We start from the raw sequence: 22,799 nt of genomic DNA, 5'->3' as shown, positions 1-22,799 counted from the left end.
GGCCTTAAAAGCACCTTTGAGTAATTTTTCATGAAGTGATTAGATAAGGGAAGGGAGTGAGCAAGAGATGATGATTATTTTTCTGCTTTATCTCATGAATTGTGCTTGCAAGGTGTAATACAACCAGAAGTTCCCTTTTAAGAGGAAGTATTTAAATGCGGGTATTACAAATTACCCATTGTTATAATGAAGGCTTCTCTCAGAAATTAAGAGCAGTGTCAAAGCCAGGAGCCAAACCCATCTGGAGGCTCAAATTAGTGATCACATACTTTAATTCTGAGAAGGCTATAATCATAAAGGGTGCTTGGCAAGGCAAAACCTGTTAATACCACCCATGAACATTGAAGACAGTGTGGCACAGCACATAACTTGATGAACACGGTTGTGCCTCCTTTAGCCCTTATGTATTATTTTAAATATGTGTTTACATCCTGTGTGCTGTGCTCTTGAAGAGCTGCCCATATTTAAACTCTTACTTTGATTTACCTCCTTTTTTCCCCTGAAGTAACTTCTTGATCTTTGAAAAGAAGATGAGCTGTCTGATGTTTACTGTGTAAGGACATGGAACAAGTGATATGGGAGATCTGTGGTGAATTTCTGTCTTAGAGCAACGTTTTCCAGCATCTATATCCTGGAGCCACTCAGGTTAGGGATTTGGGTGAGGTGAATCATGTACTTCCCATGTACTGGAGGCCTCATGTATTAAGGACTTTTTCCTGAAGCATAAATCTAGGATCATGTTTGTATTAAATTTGTGAGGAACAGAAGAAAATACAGTTGGGAGTCGGTAAAGTACTTGCTAGTTTTACTGGCAGAAGTGGGGGGATCTGTGCTCTGTGTAGGAATGCAGACCTGTGATCTGTGCACAGCTGAACAGGGCATTCAAACGTGGAGTGGTAACAGGAGAAGCTGCAATTGAAAGGAGGGTTTGTCAGGGGGATTAAATGACCACTTGTTAACTAATCGCACAAGTGTCTTTCATCTGCTCCTGGCTGTAGGCAACACAGAAACATGCTTTCTATTAAATCTGTGGTTCCACTGAGGGGCACCAGCTTTCATTGTTGTCATCTCTTTTTTTAACCCCCTTTTTGTTTTTTTGTTTTTTTTTTCCCTGTTCTAATGGGTGAAACTGGATTTCATTATTTCAGTGGTATGCATGCCCAAAGTTCGTATGTCCCATCAAAATTAAAACTCCTTTCAATTTGATATAATTGCAACATATGTGGGTGTTTATATATTAGTTATTTTTTAAAAATAACTTCTTTTTATACCTTTTTGAAAAGAAAGTAAAATTTAGTTCTATGGAACTGCTTTATTTGCAGTTTCTTGAGTGGTATATTTATTTTGTTCTAAATGAAGATATTGGCCAATGAAATGGATTATCTCAGTGGTACTTAAAGCTGTTCTGCAGATCTCTCATCTTTATGGTCTTTATTACTTTTATTACTATCATATGAACAATGCAACAATGTGTATTTCTGTCATATGGCATTGGGACTTTTTGTCTTTTCATCTTGATCTCCCATTACTCAAATGACAAACCTAAATAATATTTTGATTTCCTTTTCTGGTCATAGTCATCTGTAATAGGTTGTCCTGGACTTCTGCTCTCAGACTTCATGCTGTGGCCATACTGTTTGCAACCAAATGAAGGGAGCACCTGAGTTTAATGGCCAAGATAAGCCTATGGAACATTAAATCAGATTAGATGCTAAAATCTTTGGTTGTTTCTTGCCTTAGGGGTTGTAGCTGAAGTCCAGTGATGATCTCTGTGTTGCAGGCACTGGTCAGTGCCCTGTGCAGTGTGTTCCTGCCTAACTTCCCTCATCTCTTGGGTAACACTGGGGAAGTATTTTTCACTTTTCTGTGATTTTTCTACTCATGACACAAAGTACAAGGTGAAACTCAACTGAAAGTCCAGTGAGAAAGGGGCAGATATTTGCTGAATTAAAAGGACTGCTGCATGTGATGCTAGGCAACTTTCCCTAAAGTGTTTTTCTTTACATGATGAAGTCCCAACATTAGCTCAGCAAAATAGGTCTTGTTTGCCTTGGGTGCCAGTTCATCAAACTATATTAAGTAAGTATTTACACTTCACCCAGCTGAGAAAGGCATTCAAGCATGTAATTAAGTCCTATCTAAATCAGTGGAATTTAAGTACAAGCCTCAAGTTAAACACGTTGAAATGCCCTGCTGAACAGGGAGGGGTTGCTGGGTGGAGGGGCAAGGCCCATCTGTGTTTTCCATTTTGGGCAGGCAAATGTGATGTGAGAAGCCAGGTGTAAAAGCAGCTCCTTGCCAACATCCTCATGCTGTGCTCCCTGCTCTTGGAGCATTCCCAGTCCTGCCAAAACAGCTGTTTATTTGGGGGGAGGAGGAGGGCTTGTGGTTTGGTTTGGGTTGTTTTCCTGGCCCTTTATCCCTTGTGCCTTGGTGAAACACAATCCTGCAATAGGAGTGGAGCCAGCCCAAAAAAAGATTTCAGCTGGCACCACCCTGGTACCCTGGAGCCCAGCCTGGGGCTGTGCTGTGTCACCCAAGGTTTCCCTAACATGGGGCTGGCAGTCAGTTTGCTGCCTTGGTGAGGAGCAAAAACCTAACTAGAGCATTTTGACTCCATCCAAAATAATGGTACAGTTATTATAAATAGAGCCCTGCTGTACCCCAGAACAGGAGGGGCTGCAGGGTGACACTGTGGTTGTACAGCTGGTCCCAGGGGAGATAAAGAATGGACTATCAGCAGCATGAGGCATCTTCCTCCCACCATCCCTGTGTTTGCATTAGTAGTTATAACCAGTGTAATTGTATTGATTTAAAAAACACCACACTAAAATCATCCCTCCCTTTGGTGTAATTATGCACCACTTTATGGAGGCCTTTAAATCAAGGTAAATCTTAAAACTAAAAGAGTGTTGGGCTTGATCTTTCATTATGGTTAAAAAATAGCAAAATAAACTCTTAGGGGAGTGGGGTGGAGCCTGAAAGCAGCTGTGGGAAATCAGAATCAATGTTTTGGATTTTTTTTTTATTTTATTTTTAGCTGTGATTTAACCCTTCACTGGACATCCATGTCCTGGTTTCTGACTCTGTTAATGGGCTTAGTCTGCTGTTGCTTTTTAGACCACAAATGCTGAGAAAAGATGAGTAAGCACCATTGCTTTTCACTTTACAATGAAGAAGCACTCATTACTTTTCAGCAGAGAAAAACTCAAGATGGCAGAATTACAGCTGGAGCTGGCATTTCCCCTTGGCCTGACGGTGTGGTGACCCTGTTACCCTGTTCCTCTGCCACCTGCCCACCCTTTGTCTGCCTCCTGAATAGGACAAAGGGAGAAAATAACACCCAAAAGCTTGTTGATCAAGGCTAAAGCAGGGAGATTTGCTTACCAGTTACTGACAAGGCAAAGCAGATTGAGCTTGGTGAAAAGTTCATACCGAGCCAGTTAAGCCAGGTTTGGGTAGTGAGAAACTAAGCTGAATTCAAACAGCTTTGCCCCAGGCTCTGCTTCAATCCATCACTCCCCACTCCTCTAAGCCCTGCTCTCTCCCCAGAGGGATGCCCAGTCCATCACAGCTCTTCCCTGCTCTTCCTTCCTCCCCAGCTCTGGAGGCTCCTCACTGGCTGCAGTCCCACAGAGCTGCTCTAGCACAGGTTCATTGCAGCGAGCTCATTTTTGGAGTCAGACTCCTGTGCACCCTGTACCTAATGAATGTGTCCCTCTAGGTCAAGTGGCTTCTCATTCTGGAGGCTGAAGCCATTTGAGCTTGGTATCACTGTTGGGCCACTGCAGTCCTCATTATCTGCATCCCTGCGGCATTAAGAGCAAACAAAATATGCTGGAACATTTCAAGTCATGTGTTTGAAATAGTTTAAATTTTACTCTACGTGCAGATATTAAAATGCTTTGGTATTTTTTTTTAATAACAGTTTCTTCCGAGGGTTTCAGCACTTTTCTTTTATCTCCTTTATTCTCATTTTCACCTGTCTTTTGTGTAACCCTTCCACTCATCAAAGCCTTAATGAGATTTAAAAGGGAGACTGGTTAGCAGGGAATGAAGTAAGTGTTACAGGGGTCATTTGTGAGTGGCTGAATAGTTTTGACTTCGGATTTCTTTAGCAACTGTTTTGAATTACAAATTCAAAGAAGAGGAAGAATTTAAAAAAAGAAAAGAAAAAAAAAAGAAAAGAGAGAGGCTACAGGAACAGAACAGCTGCCTGATCCCTGAGCTGGATCTGCCCATGTGCTGTTAGCCTGGCTCAGCCAAGGCATTGCTGTTCATGCCTGATCTGTTCTGGACTAATATCCTTTTATAAAAATATAGATTATATCCTCCCCAGTTAAGCAGAACAGTAAAAGGAAATTGTATATTTAACTGCTGCCAGTGACTTAGGTATTTTTTTATTCCCAGCTAACTAGTGTGGAGGTACCTTCTTTTTTCCTCCAGAAGATTGTGTGGCACAAGACCTTTGAGATCTGGAAATGCTTAATAACCTCACTCAGCCTACAGTACTGCCTTTGAGCTGAATTTAACTTGGAACATAAGGTTTTAAACTAGTTTGTGAATATTTCAGCAAGAAGAAAGTATAGCTCTATAGTAATTTCAATTGCTGGAGAACGACCTACCAAGGAGGGCCCCTCACTGATGAGGTAAAGATTTTTTCCTCCCTTGTTGAAGAAACATTTCCTCTGTTTAATGTGGTGCACCTTCAATTTGCACCCGAGAGATGAGGAGAAATCTGTGTCTCCACAAAGAGTCTCACATCAGTGAGGAGCCTGTCGTTGTTGGGGGAAGTAAGTTTTGGGGACAGAGCCACAGCAGTCCTATTGAAATTGCATCTTCTCTTCTTCTTTGTGGTGGGTCTTGGGGATTCTTCCACTGCTGCAAAGAAGAATTTGCCACTTGTTTTTCCTCTTCTCTCAAACACTGCCAGTTGCTCCTGACAACAGAGATTCAGCTGCAGAGACGGGTGCTGGGCACTGCCTTGGCTGGCAGCTTGGGACTGCAGCTTTTCCTCTGGTGATTAAAATTAATTTTCCTGACGCTTTCAATGGGCAGGACATTTCCTGTGTATTATGGGAGGGAACAGGTGGTGCTTTCAGATAGCTGGTGCTTTCACAGGTATCTGAAACAGTAAAGGTGTTTCAGATACCTGTGCACTGACCTCTCCAAACCTTTTCTTACTTACACTAACACAGGTCTGGCTCTTCCATGTAGTTCCAGATGCACGCTGTGTATTCTTTTTATTGTGCCTGTTTATGTACTGTTCAGATTTTTGGTTTGAATTAATGCTCCCTTTTACCCTTAGGTCCTTTCTTTTGCATTTAGTGACACGGGTTTGTGCTGGGTTTCTGCTGAATTGTGCTTGCTGATGCTTGAGGGGGCGGGGGTAAGTCATATGGATGGTTAGGCTCTGATTCTGTTTCTGTAAATTTCCTTTAAAATAAGCTGAAGTTGAAGAAAGTACAGAAAAACTTTGCCTTTTCATCAGCTACACGAGCAGCTGTGTCTTGAGGAACTGGGTTCTGCTGATGTGTCCACTCCTGCCTTTCAGGATGAATGATGAGTGGTGTATAACTGAAGGCAACAGCATAAACTCTTTATATTTGGTTGCACTCATAAAACTGTGTGTTATTCCCCCTCTACTTCTTTGCATTTTGCTGACAGCTCTTGGTAAAGATGATGTCAGTAGGAAGTGAAGGTGCAAACACTGCATATCTTTAGAATTATATAGAATGAAAGGCAGTGTTATTTATGAACAAATAATGTTGTTCCTCTTTTATTTTGAGACTTCAACAAATCATCCAAATGGGAGAGACTTTGTATAAACTGTCTTGGGCTGTTATTGACATGAACTAGTGGATTACAACCATGAACCATCAACAATTTTAGTTACTTTTGACAATTTGAAAACAAAATGTTTTCTGGTATTACATTACAAGATCCAGTGATTAAGAGCCTTACCATAATTTCATGAGTGTTACCCATTGCTATAAACACAAATATCCCTGGTGTTGAAATGTGGGCTTGCTGAAAGTGTGGAAGTGTGATGGGATCTAGCCCAGGGTCCCTTTTTTGTACCCACAGCTGTCTGAGATTGGGAAAAAAGAGAGTTTGGCTGATCTTCCTCTGTGTTTCTGCCATGGAATTTCCTATGGGTCATGTGTGCATCAGAGGGATGTCTGGCAAGAAGACTCGGACCTTCTCCTGCCCATAGCCACATTTTGTTCTTTCCTGGCTGCAGTTCTCTGTTCTCACAGTGTTGGTGATGCCTCTTCAACCCTTCCCTTAATAACCCCAGGGAGAACTGCTGGCTGAGTGCAAATTTAATAAAGTCTGTGTCCACCTAAAGGTGGGGACCCCTGTGCAGATACACTTTGCAGAGAGGGGCTGGAAGCTCTTGCTCTTCTATTTCTGTTGGCTCCATCTCACTGAAAATATGGGAAGTTAAAAATCCATTAGCTGATTCTGCCATAAACCCAGGGTTTTCCTGTTCCTTGCTGAATCTTACACTAGGGAGGCAAAAAAAAAAAGCTGCCTCAACTCGGTAAATATTACTTTAATAACACTGTAATAACAAATAACACTATAATTTTATATCGACAATTTATGCTTCTTATATTTTTTAGACTCTGGACCAAGAAAGTGTAGTAATAACTGGTGTCAATTTAAATAAAGGAAGGACATAATCATAACCTTTGAAATAACTGGAACTTTTTATGTACTTGCAAATATATTCTCTGAAAGGTTATGCTAGCGCTTTAGCTAGACACAGAAATTTTAGTGTCTTTCTCCCCATAATTTCTTCAGTAGCATTTTCTTTTTATTAGTATAATTATTGCAGGTTAGCACTGCTATCATTTTCTCTTTTCATGGCTGTGTAGCATGCTATTATTTTCAGGAAGCAAAAAATAGGTGTCTTTTATAGTGCCATTACTGTTCTTCAGCCTTTAAATTTCCTATAAAAAGCTAGTTAAGGGGTATGATCCTAGTGTTAAAATTGCTCTCCATAGAATGCAATAAGATGATTTATAACATAAATATAAACCCTTAATAGGCACCCAAAATGGCAACCCTCAGAGATTTAGCAGCACCAGTACTAAGCTTTTGATCACTTTAACAGTACATTCCTAGAATTTTTATGCAGAGAAGGAAAATCTATTTCCTTACCAATGGATCTCTCGGCATTGGCTTGTCCGTGTTTCATTCTGTTACCCTGGAATTTAGGTAATTTATTGACAGTATTGAGATGTAGGGAAGGCAGTCCTGGGGGTTTAGGATGTTGCCAGTGAAAATTCAGATCAGTTTAGAAGGGACTGAAGCTTTTCTTGCACAAAATTATTTGGTGTTTGTTACCTACAGCTGGGAATTTGTTGCTGTGAGTGGCACCAGTTGGCAATTCAGTAGCTGGAACTCTTGGAGCTGTGATGGAGATAACAAGGCAGCCTGAAGCTTTAGGGCTGTGACTTTTGGTGGTCAAAGGTTTCTGACTCATTGGTCATGTTTTTCCAATAGTTTTTAGTAGTTCTGCTCACCTCATCCTGCACCACAGTGTAGCTGCTCTTCCCCTGCAGCTCTGCATGACTTAACCAGTCATCTGCCAGGGCAGCGTTTCTGTTCCCTCCTCTCCTGTGCAGAAATGTATCTGGCAAGTTCACTGCTTTCCCTGCCAAGGAAGGGTGTATTTATTTTAAGTTATTTGGGTTAGCTGACCTTTGTCTGAGGCCCCATTTGGCTGCAGTAAGGTCAGGGGCAGAAGGCCCTTGGCAGCAGAGCAGTCGCTCTGGTATCATCCACCTACAAGTAATGAAGTTTGCACTGGTCTGAGTTGGGTAATAATTAGTTCCCAAACTACCTTTCTCTGTGTCCTCTCTCAAGTTTCAATGCAGCAACACAGAGATGAGTCTTTGGTCTGAATCTGAATCATCTCATTATTTGAATGCTGAGGAATGTGTTAGTGCTACCTGTTGTGCCTTTCCCTGTCCATCTACCTGGTCCTCTGCAATATGTAGGGCTGGACACTCATCCCCCAGGGCAGGAACTTGGCAACCAGTAGTGGGGGAAAAAAAGCCCCACAAAGATAGGGTTTCAAAAAATGTGTGGCAGTATTTAACATGGGAACGTTTCAATACCAAATGTTTCCAGATTTCATCAGAAATTCAGGTAACTGACCTCATTTGTTGTCAGTATTTACTCAGACAGCTGAGAAACTACTTTCTCTCTAAGCTGCTGGAATATTAATTTCACTGCAGATAATGTTCAGTTTTGCTGTTTCTCTTTGGCATTTCTTTATTTGCTACAAGTAAACCTCCAACTTCCCACCCTTAGCCAGGGCTTAGTACTTAGATGAGTGTTAGTCTATACCGAAGGTTGCAGTCATGACTTTTTTAGCCATGACATTTTTTAGCCTTTGGAAGAAGCAAATGTTAGGAAACTAATTTTCTCCCCATGCAGCTGTGTTCAGAAAGCTGCTAGTGAAAGCTATTGATGCTAAAATAACACTGAATTTTTAAACAAGTGTTTCATCCTGTTATACACAATATGGTGTTCTTTTAAAGTTATAAAATAATGTAAAGATTCTCTTTCAGCTTTTATTGCCTGCATACCATGAAACCATAGAGATGTATAAGCTTGTTTGCCTGTGCCATAATCTTCAAGCTAATTGCTAAGATAACATAGCTGCAATGTAGACCTGCAGCAGTTCTTCAAGCAAGCCTAATTGTTTGATATTTTAGTTTTCTATCCAATTTCAATTGCTGCTGTTTGTTTCTGCAAGTCTGTGTGTCATATTCATAAAGCCATATCAGAATATTTTCCGTTTTCTTTTAAGAACTTTGTTTTTATTACTGTATTTCTGGTATAAACAGTGCATTCATCACCAGGATAGTCTCATATGCCAACTCAAGAAATTAAAAGCATCTGGCAAAGATCAGCTAAATGTTCTGACCTGTCCCTTTCAATTACTTTACATTTTATATTTTCCAGTATAACCAAGGCCAGAGTCACATGTATTCAATGTCTAAACGTTTGTTTTACTCTGAAATGAGGAGAGGGAAGTATTTTTTAAAGACCCACCATTTAACAGTCAAAGCTGGCTTTGTTATTCTTTCTCTGTATGCTGGAAGCGCCTCGGGTGGGATTAGGAGGTCCCTGCTTTGTCCTGAGTCTTGACCTCCAAAAATCAGGTGACTCTGGGACAGACTGAGTGCAGAGGGAGGGCTGAGTGTGGAATGAGTCGTCCAGGACTACCTGGCACATCGGCAGCTGAGGCTGAGTGTTGTGTGTCAGGGGCAGTGCAGTACCTTTGGAACCAAGTTTGTGGGGCTGATGTCACCAAGACTGGCATTCTGCCCTGAATTTCATGGGGACCTCTCAGGGATAGTCAAGTGGCAAGCTGGGAAAGAACACGACTTTTAAAAATATCTCTGAAAAACTTTTCAGAAGTGGTGGCAAATATGAAGGAAATGCCAGTGCAAGGTTTATTTGAAGATTTCTCTGGAAAACATTTAGATAATTCCTATATGGCTGTGAGCAATTCTGCCAGCCCAACACCAAGCAGATAAGTCACTCTGTTCCTTGTCCCAAATGTATGCATTTTAAATTGGAACGTCACACTTCAGATCCAAGTCCCCAAACTATATCAGGTTTCCAATGACATTGAAGTGTTGCTGTGCAAACAGAGGCATGTGTCACCATCATGTGTTAATGATACCTCTTGGTGTGTGCGGTGACTTCAGACACAGCAGCTCAGTGTGTTGGTTAGCAGAGCTCTGCAGGAAGGAATGATCCCCTGTACTTAAGGGGGGATGAGGCAAAATTTCCCCTCTGCAGGGGAACCAAGAGATGTTGCTGAGAATTATCAACTAGGCTTGTGATGTTTCCTAACATCAGCGCCTGTAACATTGGAATAAATTTTGCTTTTCTTTCTGTGTAATGTTGAGCTGAGCCAACAACATCTGTGTCAAGTTTCTATCAAATCTGATTAAAACCTGTCAGTTTTGAGCCCTCCTCCATCACACATCTGTAACAGGAAGTGGTGGTTGAGCTGAACTGAGCCAGACAAGCAGTGTGATCTGTCATTATACTGAATTGGATAAAGGAGACACTTTGTTCTCCTCATGCCTTGGGGCACTGCTGAATCCATATCTGATACACCTTTGCTTGTTGTTGTGGGGTTGCCTGACATCCTGCTTTTTGGGGGAGAGTGACCAGTCATTTGGGTACAGACAATTGTGCTCTGATATTATCTCATGCTGCAAACCTGTGGGGAAAATGAAATGCATCAGCTCTGATCAAGCAAGTTCAAGAATGTCCCTTAAACCTGGAGAAACTCCAGAGAGCCCTGCAAATGCAGCTTTGTCAGAAAACCTGTTAAAATATCATGGTCTGATTATCTCCCCCATTCTTAAGCACAGCAGAGAAATTTGTCTCTGAAGTGCCTTACTTACAGATAAAGGTACTTTAAAAAAATCACATTAAAATATATGAGATGCAGGGAGCTCTCCCAAATTTCCTGTATAGTAAAGCTGAACTTCCTTCAGTTTAATTACTAAATGCAAGATGGCTTCCACACAGAAAGAGAAGGATAAATACTGCAGAACTGAGTGTTTTGCATATACTGTGGTTAGATTGATGGATGCCTATTCTTTTCAGCTTAAGCCAATGCTCTACCCCAAAACCCATGGCATAATTAAAATGCAATTAAAAACTTCCAGGAGAAGAAACTTCATAGAGCTTTACCTGAGAAACCCAGGGAGCCAAAATAATTTGTTTGGATATATTAGATATTTTTCCTTGTCTCTTCATGAATTTTTATTTATGTGCATTAAGAGTTCAACCCTAGGCTTATTAAACTTTTCTTCCATTGCCTCTAGTAGCAGGATTGGAATGCGTTTTGAGGAGGAAGAGGGGAGGAAAAAGAGTGCACAGTTTTTGTGGAATGATATGTGGCCTTTCTTGGTTCTCATAGTTTCCAGGGCATTTGCACTTTGTCTGTTTGATTTGGATGGATTCCCACTGCTGCTTGAAGATGTCAGTAAAGAGCCGTAGTGTTTTACTGATGCTTTCTTTTTAGCGTTGTGGGTTTTGTCCCTTGTGGAAGCTTTATACATTAATACCTTTTTTAAATGAGTGTAATCCATCTATGACTGCAGCTGAGGATCTCATGGCAGCTGTATGGATTCTGCCTACATCCCTGTGGATTTCAGATGATTCCAGGCTTATAGGTTTGTTCCTATTTACTGCAGAGACTTGCACCAAAAACATTTAATACCTGAGCAGAGCCTCAGGGGTCTGTTCACATCAAATACAAATTGATCCAGATGGAAAGGAACTGCAGATCTGATGTGAGTGCAACATGGGAAAAAATGAAAATGCTCTCTGAAGTTCCCCTGGATGCCAGTCTGGGATTCAGACCAGAGCCAAGCCACGCTCACTGCTTGAGGCTTGCCTGTGCACGTCTCCCTCCTGTGCCCTCCTGCCTGGGCTGAGAGTTAGGTCTGGTCTGTGAGCTGTGTGTGATCTGTGAGACCCCAGGGCAGGGGAGGGTGCTCCAGGAACATGTGCCATGCTTTTGTCCCAGACAGCTTTCCCTGGGTGAAGGAGGACCCTTCGGTGGTGAGTGGTGGTGGTGTTTTGGGTGTTAGCTCCCTTCTCTTGGTGCCTGGGGGGATCAAACGACTTCAGTCCTTGTGCAGGGGGTAATTATGGGAAGTGTTGTACTCCAGTGAGCTTGTATCTGGTAAGAATGTTAATCACGTTGCTGTATTTGGTATAAATATTTACATCTCAACTGTTTTAATTGGAAACTACTGTTGATTTTAAAAACATTCTACACAAGTGATGTAGCATCTTTGCATGCTTAATAGGAGGAACTGGTTTCGTGTGTGATTTAGGGTACTAAATAACATATTAAGTTATGCAGAACAAAATGTAAATGTGTGTTTCTTATTTATGTTTTTCAGGTAAGAAATTGCATTCCGTTAAGCAAGGCTGCCTGAGGGAGTTGACAGATGCTGGCTCTGTGCATTCATTTGTAAGCTACCAAATCATGCAAAGTATTCTAGCATTAATCCTGTTTGATATTTTGGCAGCTTTCTGAATTAAATTATTGCTTTTAAAATATCCAAACAAAGTATTTCCTCAAAATTCTGTTGCTCCTTTCCCTCCCTTTGCAAAACTGTTTTGTAAATACTATCTAAATTAAAGAATAGTTTCTGGTCCTTCCACAGACCTGCATGTTTTTCAGTAAATAATATGCAAATTTTGCCTGATTACTCTAGATCTTTCCGATATCTCTCACATAATCAGTTGCATGGATATTTTTTTAAAATAACTGTCATAAGAGGCAGTCTGCATCTCTTGTTGACTTATATATTTAGGTATTCCCAGACAGTATTTTATCTCCACATTGATATATTATCCCCCAGGATCAAAGCTTAATTTTGCCTCCCCCCTTTTTTTTTTTTTCTTTTTGGGTTCCTCTCTGCAGTAAGTAATATAAAAGGCATAAAAATGTTGCTTCCAGTCTGTTACAGCAAGGAAGTCTACCAACTACAATCAATAACTCTGAATTTCTAGGGTAAATTAAATGAAAGCAATATACATGATTCTCCCTTATTACACAGGAGAGGAACAGAAAGCTAGAAACGTGATCTGGTTCTTGTAGATACTTGATGAAAAATAATACAGCTTTGCAGGAAGATAGCCACCAGGAGTCTAAAATTGATTTTCTTCATTATAGCTGCTTGAGATTTGCATTTTTCATATCAAGAAACTTTTACAGTGGGAGGCATTTTTCCTTCTGAAATAGTTTCTTTGGTAAGACGGGAAGAGAAAAGATTTTATGTAGACAAAAACCCCTCAAGTGTTCCTTTAAGAAGGCAAAGCTACCGTCCATCTTCGCCATGGATACAGTGAGGCACAGGTGCAAGAGAGTTAATTCAAGTCATTAATCCTAATATGAGTGCATTTCCTTGCCTTTCAGCACTAAAAGGGTTGTTTGAAGGAGGTTACCATTTCATCTATGGAAGTAGATGGAAAAACATGCCTTAAAATTGCAGTGTGGGCCCCTGGTTCTGATTGGGCTTCAATAAGGAGCTGTTTAAATATTGCTTTTTTAATGTTGATTATTTTCATCAGGCCTTATTTAGAGCATGACTCATCTCATGGGAGTCAAAGTGGATTTCAGCTGGTGTGGTTCAAGCTCCCATGGCTTGGTGGTACCAGGGAGCCTGATGAGCCTTGGGCAGCACTTGGGGCTCCATCCACTGCCACCCTGCACTCCCTGTGCTGAAACAGCCTTCCAAGCTGTCAGTGGGGGTGTGTTTAGGCCAGCCAGGCTTGGCTGTAATGAAGGGAGCAGCTACATTGGCTTTAGACTGAAGAAGCTGTGGGTTAGACACAAGTGAAACCCTCAGCTGCCCATCTACTTGGTTGCAATCTGTTTCTCTGCAAACAGGGACTTTTGTTGGGTGATAGATGATGGCGTGTTGAGAATGGCTTCCACTCTTTTGGATGATATGGGCAAGCCTTATTATTCTTAGCTGAACATAAGGCTGGAAAAATATTTGGCAGGAAGATGCCTTTGCATTTTAATTAATCAATGTTTTTCGTTTTTTTTCCTGGAAACGAATTGAACCCTGTGCACTTGGTTGGCTTTGACAGTGGAGACCAATTCCCCAGCAGAGCCCACAATTTACTCCTTAGTTTCAAAGTAGAGCCCTGGACCTGGGCAGAGAAGGTTATATGGGGGTTATGCTGGTTTAGAATTTGCCCTGCATCTTCATTTTGGTTCCCTGCATGATGCTTTCAGCCAACAGAGATGTCCCTATAGCATAATAAAAGGAATGGATGTGAATGTTTTTGTTGCAGAAGTTAAACCCAGATTTATATATCTGGAAAATTGCCTCTGCTATCCAACTGATGCAGTGTGTGAATTTTCAAACACCAGGCTCTGCTGTAGAGATTCCTCTTTCCCCTTTCAAACTGTTTCCTCAGAAGGAAAAGTGCCAGCATAATTTGAATATGCATAAACTGTGGAGGAAACGAGGATAATTAACAGCAGGGTAGCCAATTTTGAAATCCTGTATTTATCATTCTTTATAGGTCTTTTTTTATCATTCCCACTTTTCATCAGTCTGGAAAAGATTTCTCTTAGACCCTGGCTGAGGAGAAAAAAAAATTCACTGAGGTTTTCTTGCAGAAAAGAGAGAAGGTGATCCAGGGAAGCCAGAGCCTAGTCCTGGTATTTGTTAAGTCAGTTCCAAGGCTGTTATTTCTTTTACCAGTACTAAGGCTGAACCTCTAGAGTGTAGCTCATCCAGCAATACTCCAGACTTCTGTAGGACAAAATTAGTACAATAGAAATAGGTTCCTCTTCTTTCATTGTCAATGCTGCTGCCTTTAGATTTACCACAGAATTTCATTCCTATGCTAAGTTTCATATGGAATATTATCATCATTAATTCATTTTTGCCATCGTGTAGACTTTGAATCAGCTGGGAACTTCAGTCTTACAATTCAAAACATAACTTAAATCCATATGGAATTGCGGTTGTTGCTAATGACTCTCACATAATTAATTTCTTCATGAAACAGAATGAATGCATAAGTGTCTCAGGTACTAAATGATCTGTATTCTTACAATGCAATTTCAATTTTAATTTAATTAAACTGTGGGATATCTCATTGAAAAACATTATATGTGGAAAAGAACTTACTTAATGTGAAAGGCAAAGTGCTATTATTCTTGCAGTGATAAAACCTAAATCAGATGGAAGTGGGAATCTAAATCAAGTGGAAGACTAGTGCAGAACCAGTAATCTCTGCTTAAAATGAGACACTTTGCAGTCAATAATTTAATCTCATTTGTTTTCAGGCCAGTCTTTTTAAAAGTGGCTTTTCTTTGATTGCTTTGTGTTCCTCTGCAGAGCAAGCCATAGCATCTGAGGTGGCTTGCACAAGGCAATGATTTTACTCATTTATTGCACTTTTGTACAACTGTAAATCTACTCAATAAACACTCACTGGCCATTAATCGCTTAAACTCAATAGATGGCAGTGGTTTACACAGTTCTTGCCTGTTGTTTTTGCCAAGGTGATTACTGCTCTGCAAAGGCTTGTGAGAAAATATGTGAGCTTTTGTCTAAGCAAGGGCCTGTAGGTTGTGGGGTTACTGTGGTTTTTGGGGGTTTGTTTGTTTTAACACATCCACTGTAATTTAGTGTTCTCAGAAGGTATTGTCTTTATAACATATGTCCTGTGTACTATTTGTGCTTGTGACAAATACCATGAAATTATTTGGATTGGAAAGGTTCCTGGGAGATTGTATAGTTCAACCTCTTGCTCAAAGCTGGGACAGCACTCACTTTATACCAGATTGCTCAGGGCTTTTTCTACACCTTCAAGGACAGAGATTCTTCAGCTCCTCCGGCCTCCTGTACCAATCCCTAATTATACCCAGGGAATGTGTCCAGTATTTCCAGTCCAGACAGTCTCATTGTCCTTCCTCAATGAAGAGCATGGCTGTGTTCTCTGTAAGCCCTGCCTCAGTACTTGATGGCTTCTGTAGGCCCCCCAAAGCCTTTTCCTTTCCAGGTCAGCTTAACTCAGCCTCTCCTCACAGCTTGCATGCTCCAGTGCTGACCATCCTGGTGGCCTCAGGTGGATGTCCCCAAGCTGATCAACATCTTTCTTATATTAGAGGGGCCTCAAGATTGGAGGCACAATTCCAGCTGTGGTTGAAACAGCTGAGAAAGTGGAATAATGACTTTTCTTGATTAAGTGCCTCATGCACTTGTTGTTGCAGCCTTTGGATCCTGGCACCCTTCACTGCTGTTAGGTCTCACATGCTGCCAAGAGTCCACCTGGATCCCAGGTCCCTGGGCAGTGTTTGTACAGATGTGCTCCTAGACAAAGTTTGCAGAACACTGTTTTTTACTAACGTAAACACTGCATTGACATCTTAAAACTTGAACTCACATCTGCCCTTGCCAAAAGAGTGAGCCACCTGCTATTAATTAAAATCAGCCTACTACAGCTAATGGCTAAAACCCAATTCAGGCCTATGCATCTTCTGTTTTAACCATTCATGTGACTCTCCTGGCATCCTGTTTCTTTTAAAGGCCAAATTCAATGCTTTCTCTTGACTCCCACAGGCTTTGAGCTGTGCCTAAAACATTTCCTTTCAGTCAAAAGCCGTCCAACTACTGCTTTCTAGACTGCCCACACACACAATGAAAGAGCCATGTGGAGGCATTAGAGTGAATTAGAATGAATTAGAGGAGCCAGGTTTTATAAAGGCTGGAGGAAATGCAATGTAAATGGTAGTGACAGAGAGGAACTGCCAGTTCCTTCAAGCTGAAATCTTGTTTACGTCTTTGTGTGCGTGCTTTTTCCTTTTTCACAGAGCTAACTGCCTCTGTGCCCTTCCTCACAGCTCTTTGCTGTCTTTGTCGAGCAAGTCACTTGTCTTCACTTGTGGACTATATTTATCTTCATCCAAGTCACCTTTCTCAGTTAATACTAGATTTTCCACTACTGACATGAGCGGGACCCTTTCCTCTGTCCTCTCTCACTCCCAGTTTGCACAGCCTTTCTTGCCAACACAGACCTTAGACCCCAGGCACCACTTTTTTCCCATCAGGTACAGTTTAAAAAAAGAAGCTGTCATTTAAACTCTTGGCTTTTTAAATAACTTTCTGCTAGAACTGTGAGGTCCAGCTGTTTTTTAGCACTTACCTTTTCTTAATATAATTAGGAGTTTAGACACAGGTTTATTTCACAAACCCAAACCCAGATTTTTGCAAAAAGGAAGCCCAGGACTGGTAGAAATTACTGCTGCTTGTGTTAGCCAAACTTTTAATTTATTTATCTTCTGACAGCGCTGCAATAAAAACTGAACCTTTTAAATGGTGCTTTACTATTTTCAAAGTACTCTGAAGTACTTTCTGAAAAAGCTGAGAGTTCATAGGGATTGGCATCGTGGCTGCAGGTAAAACTAACAGCTGTTCAAATGCCACAACAAAGGGCAGAACTTGGGGTGTTTCTGGATGAAGGGTCCTTAAGCCAGCACCCTCTCCTTGGAGTAGCCAAGCAGTTTAGTTTCACATGGGTAACAGTGCAGAGCTGTTGCCACTTGTTTTCCCCTGTGCCTAGGGAATATCGAACTGTAGGATGTGTGGGTTGACCTCCTCCTGCACATTTTTTATGTTCTGGGAATTGTTTGATTCCCAGGAGACCGAGTGTGCCAGTGCATCCTCTGCTGTGGCTTGCCTGAGTGCTTTCAACACTCCTGAGAGTCACCTCACCTTTTCTCCATTTATCCTCACACTCCCAGGCTCTGAAGGCTCTGATAGGTCAGACTTGATCAGGTGCAATTTACACCATGTTCTGTATAGAATTTGTAAAATGTGCCCCAGGTATTTGAATGAAGTCTCTCATGAGCTGAAGTGATGTTGGCTACCTGGCATGCTGTGGATGTGGATCTGGAAGGAGATTGTCCTGGGGAGGTGCAGCACAGGGGTTTGTACTGCTGAGGACACCTCCCCTCCCACTGACCCCCAGCTGGTTTGCTCAGCTGCAGCAGGAGAGGGAGGTCTGTGGGTGCACAGCATGGTGCCTTAGGACGTGTTTAGGGGTTTTTGGGCACAGGGAGGCATCTGACCCTGCCTAAGCCTTTTGCTTTGTTTGAGCAGCTGCTGGAGATCTTTGGGGCTCTCAGTGTCCCTCCAAAGGTGTTCTGGTGGTGGGGTGGCTCTGGGACCTGGGAACTGTAACCCTGTCTCTGCTGTCAAGTCAGTGTATAGCCTTGGGGCAGACTGTTTAATCTCAGCTTGATCTCCTCTGAAGATCTGACCTTATTTCCCTACTGTGTAATTTTTACAGCCACATGAGGATTGAGGATTAATTAGTTAATGTCTGTGAAGCGTTTTGAGTGTGTTAGTTAAGGGTGAAGTATTATCATAAGTCTCTAGGGAAGTGTCATCTTGTTTAACATGTGTACTGGCGTCTGTCCTTCCTAGAAACTTGTGACAGATAAATCCTGTTCCAGATCCTTTGATTTCCCTGTCTTCATTATTCATTTTGCCCTGTTTTGTAATGTGTTTTTCCATTTGATTTGAATTAGAAATATAGCTTCTATGTGGCAGTAGCATGTAAAGTTAATTTCAGCTTTTGGACATGTTATTAGTTTTAGCAATAATTTCTGAGAAATACTACCAGAACCACTCCAGTCTATAGAATTGAGGGGTTACTCTAATTCCTGGGAGTAATTGTTGGGGTTAAAGGTTCTTCTTTTTGTTTATTTCTCTCAGGGAATTTATATGCATTGCTAGGAGAAAATTATGACCAGGTACTTGACAGACAAAAGTTGCCTCACTCAGGGCAGGGGGGCACTTGGCTGCACTCCTCTTATCTGAGGGATTCTCTGGGAGGAGCAGGCATAGCTTGAGAACTGGGTAGTGCAAAAAGGGGCTGGAGCAGCTGCTAGCTCCTTCTTGCCCTCACACAATCGGAGGGGAAGGAAGCTGCAGTCGCTGTGGGAAGAATTCACCACCACTGCAGGGTTCTGTCCTCTGCTGCCTTCTGCCATGAGTGGGGCTCTGCTTGTGGGAGCAGAGCACTCGGACCTTGTTAACGCTCACCAAACTGGGGACCCTTCATCATCTGCTGGGGTACCTCACGGGAAATCCCAGGATCCCTGTCCCTTTTTCTCCCAAGGGAGCCTCTTCTGGCCATATTTGGGAGCCGAGGGGCCACTGCCCAGCCGAGGTTTCCATGTTGCGCTGTAACTGCCAGGATGCCCCGCGGTCCCAGCTACAGCTGCTGAGTTTCTGACACATCTCATCTATCATTCCGGGATTTTGCTCATCCCTGCCTTCTCAGCTTGCTACTCTGAGGTACCTGCTTTCCCTCTCCAAAGGGGCACCATGACCAGCTGTCCCTGTGAGTTGTAAAGGCCGCCCTTTCCCCACCCTCCCTGCTCCCGCCATCACCGCGTGAGGGAGGCCGAGCCCGCGCCACAGCGCCCCCTGCAGGCGCGGGGGAACTGGCGCAGCCCCGCCCGGCCGGGAGCCAGCAGCGCCCCTGCTGGCCGCGAGCGGAACTGCGCCAACAGGGAAAGCGCCGGGCTGGAATGGGATGGGATGGGATGGGACTCTGTTTGGGGCTGACCATGCTGTTGTTGTTGGTTTGCCTTGTTACACACCTGCACGCTAGTAAAGGACTGTATTCCTTTTCCCTTATCTTTGCTTGAAAGACCCTTAGTTTCAAAATTATAAAAATTCTGAGGGAAGGGAATAATATTTTCCATTCTGAAGGAGGGTCCTGCTTTCCTTAGCAGACAACTGTCTTTCAAACCAAGACAGCAATTTTAACTGCATGTAGTTTTCTAGAATTACTATATCTTTTAAAATTATTTTTATCCTAATACATTTGCACAGTACTTAAAGAGGGAAGCTGTAATGACTCTCAGCAGTGAAGAGGATGCTCAGAAGGGCACTTACATTTGTTCCCCCTGTTAGCTAAGAAAATACTCAGAAAAACTCACACACACATGCAATGTTTCCTTGGAAAGCTAGCCATTACAATGGGAGATGGAAAAGCTGGCATTCTTGCCTCTACTTCTGAGATAAACTGCTTTATAGATTTTGATTTCAAGTTCTCTGTCTTCTGTGCAGAGTTTATCCTGTGACTTTTGCTGTGTTTCTTATCCTTTAATTCCTTGCCTCCTTCCCATCTCTAATGCTGTCATCAACTGTTGTTTAGTGGAAAGCTTGTGAATGTGCAAACTAATCATCTTTCCTTGTGCCTGAAGTCTTCTCCCTAGGGATCTTTAGAAGGCATTTCTTTTCTCTATATTGAGGTGGCGGAAATCACAGAGTCTTTGCTTTGCTGATTTGGTATTTTTGAGCTCTTCCCCTTCTCGTTAATAATCTGTCCTACCCTCCAAATGTGTATTTTGTGCCTGTCCACTCCAATGAGTTGCTATATGTGTGGCTTTCAGAAGAAATCCTGTAGATGCTGTCAAGAACATGGTCTTTTAGACAGTTCAGGAATCGTGAGATGGTGTCTGGGCAAATTTCTCTGTAGTCCAAGGCACCCCTTATTGTGGGGCAGGGCAGAAGGACAGCAGGGGACAAAGCCAGACTGGAATCCTCCTGGAGGATGTGCACAGGGAGGACGGGATTAGCCTGGTAGTGCAACCAGCAGCACCTGAGTTGTTGCTGGGGTTGCTGAGGGCACAGAACTGTGCCCTGGTCACAGTGGTGTTTTTCCATCTGCTGTCTGCAGCCTGTTGTGGAAGGCCCCCAAGGGAAGAATTGTGAGTTCTACATTGGCTCTTGCTCTTTTGGCCTTGGCACCAACACAGGGACTGTATTTGGCATGGAAATGCTTTTCTGCTGCAGCTTGTCACATAAATGGTGCTTTAGGTCTAGAATGGATTAAATAGGACTCCACTCCAGCCTCTGTATATGTGTTTCTAGATAACTATTTGTTTATCCATATGGGAATTGCTTTCTATTTTTAGCATCTGCATAAAAATCCACACTATATGGGGCTACATGTTTATATATATACAAAGACCTGAAACTGCAATGCTGACACTTTTAGAGAAGCGGGGGGTTACAACAACCAAAACAAAATCCAACATTCCGCATCCAGAAGATCTGCCTTCTGGCACCAAGTGCAGTCATTCTCACACAGGCCAATTTTCTCCTCTGCCAATACACTTTTGAATACTTGGGGAGGTCAATGACCTGGCAATCGAGGTAATTCATGACTTGAAATAATGGGAAGGCACCATTACAGAATGGTCAATAGAGAACCATTTGTCTGTCTTGCTCCCTCTGAGCTTAATGGTCACAAGATCATGGCTTAATTTCATTCAGCAGTGTTGAGGGGGATGTGTTGGGGGATGGCTTTCCACTGCTGTTCTGGGAGATCTGTGCCAGTCGTTTTTTCCTGTCTCCACTTTAGTGTAAGGTACTTCACAAGCTGGCCAAGGGAGCCAAAGTGTGCTGGGCTCTGAACTGCAAACACTGGCTTGCACTTGCTCAGCCTTCTGTAAATCATTCCTGTGCTCTGATTTCTAAAAGGAGTGAATTATAACTTTGTATAATTCTTAATCTTGCTTTCTTTTTTGTGTGTTTGTGTAAAATACAAATATCTCAAGGTAAGAATAAGTGGTTTGGTCTAATCAGTTTCCATAAATATTTCATTGGCGTGATTACCTGCTACTTAAACTTATTTTCTTGCATGGCTTGTGCCTGATTAAAATACAAAATCTAACTCATTTCTGTAGTGTCAGTTTGAAATAAGTGTGTGGATGTATTTGTAAAACCTGTTAGAGGAAAGGGGGGAAAAAGGGTCATGCAGAGGAAAAACATCCAATTGCTTTCAGTAATGTGAGATGAAATCAAAAAATACCCTTCCTAATTTGTGAAAATCACTTGATTCAAAAAGTATTTTGAAATGTAGGTTATAGGAACATATAGAAAAAGAATAAATCAGGTCTGAATACATTTCCCTTTTTTCCCCTTTCTCATTTTAAACACTTGTGCTAGAGAGCTCATATGTAATACTGCAGCAGAGCTGAAAAATCTATCTTAAATGCCTGTAAAAATTATTATGATCCTTTCAGATTTAGGGACTATTTTTTCTTTTTTTTTTCATTTTGTTTTTACTTTTCTTCCTATCAACTAATTTTCTTTATGGCATGCTCTACTATTTACTGCAAAAGTAATCAAGGCTTTTCTAAATTATTCTAATGACATAAATTATATCAGAGAGATTTCTTTAGAGTATTTTGCTTCTTTTTGGAAGACTGAACTGCAGCATATAGAGGAGTTCTTCCTCCTTTGTCCAATTTTTTTAGGTCTTTTTCCCTTTAATTAGACTATGTTTATTGTTCTTAAATCCACACCAAAAAAACCCCAGCTGATGTCAGCAGGCTCAGATCACCATGGAGATTCTTCCTAAAGTAAAACCTGCTATTAGTTACTATTGGCCAGTAACAAAAACCATGATGGATCAACAAACGCAAGCTCCCTAAAATCCCAAATCTTCTTGGGCATTTCATACCTTGTAGAAAGGAGCTGCCAGTTCATGGCCTGATCCCTGATAAACCCCAGCCCTGCAGCTCCCTCTGGAATTGCAAGGGTGTGTTTTCCCAGGATGCCCATGCCTGCACTCTGGGAATGAGCCACTGCAGAGGATGGAGCAATGTATCATGAATAAACTTGCATGAAAACAAGAGATTCCTATATTGACATAGGACAGGGAGTCTGAGTTTATTAATCTTGAGTTTCACCAGGGCAATGTGGACACTATGAGCAAATCCTGCCCTGTGAGGAGAGACCAATTGGTGCCAAAAATGCACATATTTGGGTCTGAATGCAGGCACTGCAGTGAGAGGATCTTTGCTTACACTGAGCAGGGCTGCTTTGTACTTGGAGGCTCCCTAACGCCAGTACCCAGTGGGTGGCACTGCACAAGCTTTGCATGACTCTGTAGGCTTTTATTATTTTTTTTAATTCTCCAGCTAGTTTCCATGGTGATGACTGCAGCTTTGGTGCCTGTGCAGAAGTGGAGAGGGAAAGAGAAATAAGAGGGCGATATTGCATTAAACTAGGACTTGAGTGAACCATGGAAGTCACAGTGGTCACAGGCAAGTCCTGCCAATGAGGCAGCAGTGGGCACAGAAATTGTGGGTTCCTGAAGAACAAGCTGTTCTGATGGGGTGGTCTAAGGGTGGCAATAAACCATGAAAGATTGAGAGGAGGCAAACCAAGGCAAAT

General features: G+C 42.0%; 1 protein-coding gene and 1 long non-coding RNA gene across 35 annotated transcripts in view; one reads left to right on the top strand and one right to left on the bottom strand.

Annotated features, from left to right (window-relative positions):
* Window positions 1-22,799, top strand: part of MAGI1 (membrane associated guanylate kinase, WW and PDZ domain containing 1) — a 335,995-nt gene that overhangs the window by 98,789 nt on the left and 214,407 nt on the right. The window lies entirely within an intron of this gene.
* On the bottom strand, window positions 4,585-10,529 carry LOC135308154 (uncharacterized). 4 transcript variants are annotated; one of them, XR_010368698.1, is made up of 5 exons: window positions 9,076-10,529; window positions 7,536-7,666; window positions 7,361-7,422; window positions 7,171-7,216; window positions 5,764-6,431 (listed from the first exon to the last, which is right to left on the bottom strand). It is a non-coding gene; the product is annotated as an uncharacterized LOC135308154 (long non-coding RNA). The 4 variants fall into 4 exon arrangements; XR_010368696.1 differs by lacking the exon at window positions 7,361-7,422 and having other exon boundaries at window positions 9,076-9,304; XR_010368699.1 differs by lacking the exons at window positions 5,764-6,431; window positions 7,171-7,216; window positions 7,361-7,422 and adding an exon at window positions 4,585-4,881 and having other exon boundaries at window positions 9,076-9,304.

This window comes from Passer domesticus, chromosome 9 (assembly GCF_036417665.1).
Source record: "Passer domesticus isolate bPasDom1 chromosome 9, bPasDom1.hap1, whole genome shotgun sequence".
NCBI lineage: Eukaryota > Metazoa > Chordata > Aves > Passeriformes > Passeridae > Passer > Passer domesticus.
The sequence above is the reverse complement of the archived record's forward strand: the minus strand, read 5'-3'. Positions and strand labels throughout refer to the sequence as shown.